Raw genomic sequence first — 5010 nt, forward strand, 5'->3', positions numbered from 1 at the left:
ACTGATCGATCCCACAAAAACCCACTTTTTCTGTGGGCACAACAAAGCTCATTCAGTGTCCAAAACCGTGTGTCTGAGGTCTATCATCTGACCTTCTATTTATCTCCCTGTGCTGAGTGCCAACTGTCTCTCAAACATCTCCTCCCTTCTCTGTCTGTAAGAATGTACAAGCAGGCAATATCCTTGGGAAAGTATAAACAAACTGTGAGCAGTCTTCGTCCCTCTGTCTCCTCCTTTCTCTCTCTCTTTTTAACAAGGTGTCTGTTGTTGAGCACCTCTCCCTCTCTCTCTCTCTTCAAAAGCACAGTTCATAGGGGTAATTCTGGGCAGGGCAAACATGGACCTCAAAATGTTGTAAGGTCAGAATAAGTGCTAGCAATTCTTTTACAACAGTTGAATCATTTCTCTGGTGCACATTAAATTACTTTGAGAAATGTCATCTACACCCATCTGTAACAGTACTGCCCCAGCTGTTTCATCACTAGCGTCTGCTGCTATCGAGAATGGTTTTAAAAAATCAGGTGCTTTCAGCACAGGATGATAGCACAGGATGGTTTTCATACGTTCAAATGCCTCCTGGCAAAAATCGCTCCACACAAATCTTTCACTCTTCCCTAGAAGTTTTGTTAGGGGGAGAGCGATGTCTGCAAAGTTCTTACAAAGCTTAGGATAATACCCAACCATTTCTAAAAACCTTCTTAAAGCTTTCTTGCTTGTCGGAACAGGAACCTCAGCAATAGCTTGAACCTTGACCTGTACAGGAGCCAGTTGTCCTTGGCCTACCACATAGCCCAGATATGTGACTGTGCCATGACCAAACTCACTTTTCGCGAGGTTCACAGTAAGACTGGCCTTGGAAAACTTGTCAAACAGTTTTCTACCGCTGTAATATGGTCTTCACAGTAGTTATTCCAGACTACTAAATCATCGATAGAAACCCCTGTGTTTTTTGCCCCCAACTATCAACTCATGTCCTCTTGCTTGAATCTCCCCTACTCTCAATGGAAAAAGCCTACCTATGTCAACTCTATCTATCCCCCTCATAATTTTAAAAACCTCTATCAAGTCCCCCGCAACCTTCTACGCTCCAAAGAATAAAGACCCAACGTGTTCAACCTTTCTATGTTACGTAGGTGCTGAAACCCAGGTAACATTCAGGTAAAAGTCTAGGCTGCGTCCTGGACACACTTAACAAACTCTGCCCCATCTAAACCCTTGGAACTAATCAGGTGTCAATCAATATTAGGGAAGTTAAAGTCACCCATCATAACAACCCTGTTAGTTTTGCACCTTTCCAAAATCTGCCTCCCAATCTGCTCCTCGGTGTCTCTGCTGCTACCAGGGGGCCGATAAAATACTCCCAATAGAGTAACTGCTCCCTTCCTTTTCCTGACTTCCACATGTAGCTCCCCACCCCACCTCCCGGCCACCCTCAGAGTCAGTTGGCTCGCTGTCGTCTAGGGAAACAGCCTCGGCCCCGGCAAACTGGGTAATTCGTTTGTGTGGATGCTGTGTGAGGTACCCCACACCGCCCAAATAACAGACAATACACCAGATGCAATTAAATGATATACAGTTTATAGATATTACTGGAACTATATAATTAAGAGAGAATAAAATATAAAAGGAAAATAAAAGGCGCCACACTTATCAAAGTTCAATCTCTTCGTGCACAAAAACCGTTGGAGCTCAAGGACCTTCTTCTTCACCCTGCGACCCCTCGGACCACCTCGACCGGCCGCCTGGGACCAACAACGGTGGTCGACCAGACGCTCCACACGAGTCCGTCTCCGTCTCCTCGCTGAACTCCCTCCTCGGGGTCCGACCCCGTTAGCGGACATCACAGCACATCGTCCATCCTCTGTCTCACTCTCCCGCCTTCTGCCCCAAAACCCCGCGCATACAGTATCTTCAAATACAGCAAAACCATAACAACTATCCCAATTGGATAATAGCACTTTCTTATCACACTCTAAAGCAAAAACAAGCTGTTAGCGCAAACTTTCTCAGCGTTTAACACAACAAAGCCGCATTCCCCAGATTAACATAACAAAGACCCCATTTTAATTAGCCTCCGCAGTAACATAAAAGTCGAAACCCCCTTACACACCCATACTGACTCAAAAGAGAATTCTGCTACATTACCCCCCCCTTTCTGTAGCTGTAATAGTATCCCTGACCAGTAATGCCACCCCTCCCCTCCATCCCTTTTTAAGCACTGAAATCCAGGAATATTGAGAATCCATTCCTGCCCTAGCGCTAGCTAAGTCTCTTTAATGGCCAGTACATCATAATTCCATGTATGTATCCAAGCTCTCAGTTCATCACCTTTGCTCCTGATGCTTCTTGCAGACTTTAGCCCTTCTACCTTCCTATCTTTACACCCTTTATTCTGCTTCTCTTTCTCAAAGCCTCTGTATATGTTAGTTCTGGCTTTACTCCATACACTTCTTTCACTGTTCTATCGCTCTGGGTCCCATCCCCCTCGCAAATTAGTTTAAACCCTCCCGAACCATGCTAGCAAACCTACCTGCAAGGATATTGCTACCCCTCGAGTTCAGGTGCAACCCATCCAATCTGTACAGAACCTTCCCCAGAAGAGATCCCAATGATCCAAAAATCTAAAACCCTGCTCCCTGCACCAACTCCTCAGCCACTCATTCAACTGCCATCTGCTCCAATTCTTACCATCACTGTCACGTAGTACTGGCAGCAATCCTGAGAACACCACCCTTGAGATCCTGTTCTTCAGCCTTCTGCCTAGTTCCTGAAACTCACACTTCAGGACCTCATCCCTCTTGCTGCCTATGTTGTTGGTGCCAACATGTATCACGACTTCTGGTTGCTTTCCCTCTCGTACCAGGATGTCGTGCACCTGGTCGGAGACATCCCGGACCCTGGCACCCGGGAGGCAACAAACCATGCAGGTGTCCTCCTCACGTCCACAAAATCTCCTCTCTGCTCCCCTGACTACAGAGTCTCCAATTACGACAGCGTCCTCTTCTTCATCCCACCCTTCTGCACCACAGGGTCAGATTCAGTGCCAGAGGCCCTGCCACCGTGGCTCACACCTGGTCGGTCGCCCCGCCAACAGTATCCAGGATGGTAAACTTATTATTCAGGGGAATGGCTACAGGGAGGCTCTGCTCTACCTGTCTGCTCACCATCGCTTTCCCCCGTCTGACTTTCACCCAACGACCTGCTTCCGACAGCCTAGGTGTGACTACCTCCCTGTAGCTCTCATCGATGACTGCCACATTCTCCCTTATGAGTCGAAGGTCATCCAGCTGCTGCTCCAGATTCCTTACACGGTCTTCCAGATCGCCCAGTCGTATGCACTTCTGGCAGGTGTGACTCTGCGCGAGAGGGGACTTCCCCCAAGACTGCCACATCTCACATGAGAGGCACATCACCGTCTCAGGAGGCTAACTGGGGACTAACTGGGAACAAGCTCGTCCTCCGCCTTTTGTCGTCGAGGTCTCTCGAGTTAAAGCTTCAAAGCTCCACTCCTTCACTGGCCAACTCACTCACTGGCTGCTTTCCACAGGCCGCTCCGCTTGAGCTAACCCTCTATTTATTTGTTTGAGCTGTTCAAACTGCTTGGTTACCTGACCTCGATTGCCCAATCAGCTGCTTTCCGCTAAATCTGAGCTATTCAAATCTTGATTGACTTGATTGCACAGCACAACTGCCAAAACTGCCAGAATCTTTCGAATCAAAGCCTCAAAGTTCCACTCCTTCACTGGCCCACTCACTCACTGACCGCTTTCTATCACTGTCCATAAACAGGAAACTGAAGATTAACCTCCCCTTTGTCCCCAGACTCAATTTAAAACAAAACTAAACCTGAGTCGAGATTGCTGACACTCAGGGATTTGGCTTTTGTGACTGTATGTTTTCTGCTATCGTAATTATACAGGCCACATGTGCCTTGTGTTGATATTGGTACTGTGGTTTCCTCTCGGCTCTGCAGGAAAGCTGTTTCATTTGGCAGCTTTCATTTGTATGGTTGAATGACAATTAAACTTGGCGGAGACCGCAGCTCGGCGCCATCGCGACAGCTCCCCCTTGCAACAGTGAAGAGGGCACGTTAGATGAGGACAACAGGCCCGAAAAGCGATGAGACAAAGATAACTGGTGGCTGATGCGGAAATGAAGCGTGATCTTTCTGGTGAGGAGTCAGTCATAAATGCTAAGAAAGAAATTGGCCAGGAAGCGGGGTGAAAGAGGACAGCTGACCAGACTTGCAAAAGAATGAGGAAAACATCACCGAGCCAGGTAGGATTCGAACCTACAATCTTCTGATCCGTAGTCAGACGCGTTATCCATTGCGCCACTGGCCCCTTTCGCTTATCGGAAACCACTGTCAGTGCCAGACTACTTCAAAACGTACGAACACCAGAAAATTCTTTTTTCCTCGGTGAAAGTCTGCAGATGCTGGAAATACGAAGCAACGCACACAAGATGCTGAAGAAACTCAGCAGGCAACACAGCATCTATGCAAAGGAGTAGCAAGTCGACGTTTCGGACCCACCCGGTAGACACGCAGCTATCACTCAGGTCCAGAAACATTGTCCGCAGGCAGGAGTTCCCAACCTGTTTTATCACATGGACACTAGTTTGTGACTCCGTGTCACAGGGGTCCACGCGGAGCACACTGCTCGTGCCTTTCCTTCGATAGCTCAGCTGGTAGAGCGGAGGACTGTAGAGACAAAAGCTGAAATCCTTAGGTCGCTGGTTCGATTCCGGCTCGAAGGAGTAGCTCTTTTCTTATGCTAATCATCACTTCCATATCACAGACCTACTTACTGGCACAATACTGCTCTCAGAACTGCCCGGTCACCTAACCAGATGGAAGGCATCAGATCACAGAAGGGTCTCGGCCCCAAATCTCGCCTGTCTACTCTTTCCCACAGATGCTGCCTGGCCTGCTGACTTCCTCCAGCGTTTTGAGCCTGCAAATATCTCGGGTTTGTCATACAAATTGAGCTTATTTCAGGGTAAAATTCC

General features: G+C 47.9%; 2 non-coding genes across 2 annotated transcripts; one reads left to right on the forward strand and one right to left on the reverse strand.

Moving 5' to 3' along the window:
- Window positions 1-4270: 4270 nt before the first annotated feature.
- On the reverse strand, window positions 4271-4343 carry trnar-acg (transfer RNA arginine (anticodon ACG)). The gene has a single exon. It is a non-coding gene; the product is annotated as a tRNA-Arg (tRNA).
- Window positions 4344-4671: 328 nt separating this feature from the next.
- trnay-gua (transfer RNA tyrosine (anticodon GUA)) lies at window positions 4672-4758 on the forward strand. Its single transcript is given in 2 exon segments — window positions 4672-4708; window positions 4723-4758. It is a non-coding gene; the product is annotated as a tRNA-Tyr (tRNA).
- Window positions 4759-5010: the final 252 nt, after the last annotated feature.

This window comes from Mobula birostris, chromosome 1, assembly GCF_030028105.1.
Source record: "Mobula birostris isolate sMobBir1 chromosome 1, sMobBir1.hap1, whole genome shotgun sequence".
In the NCBI taxonomy this organism is placed as follows: domain Eukaryota; kingdom Metazoa; phylum Chordata; class Chondrichthyes; order Myliobatiformes; family Myliobatidae; genus Mobula; species Mobula birostris.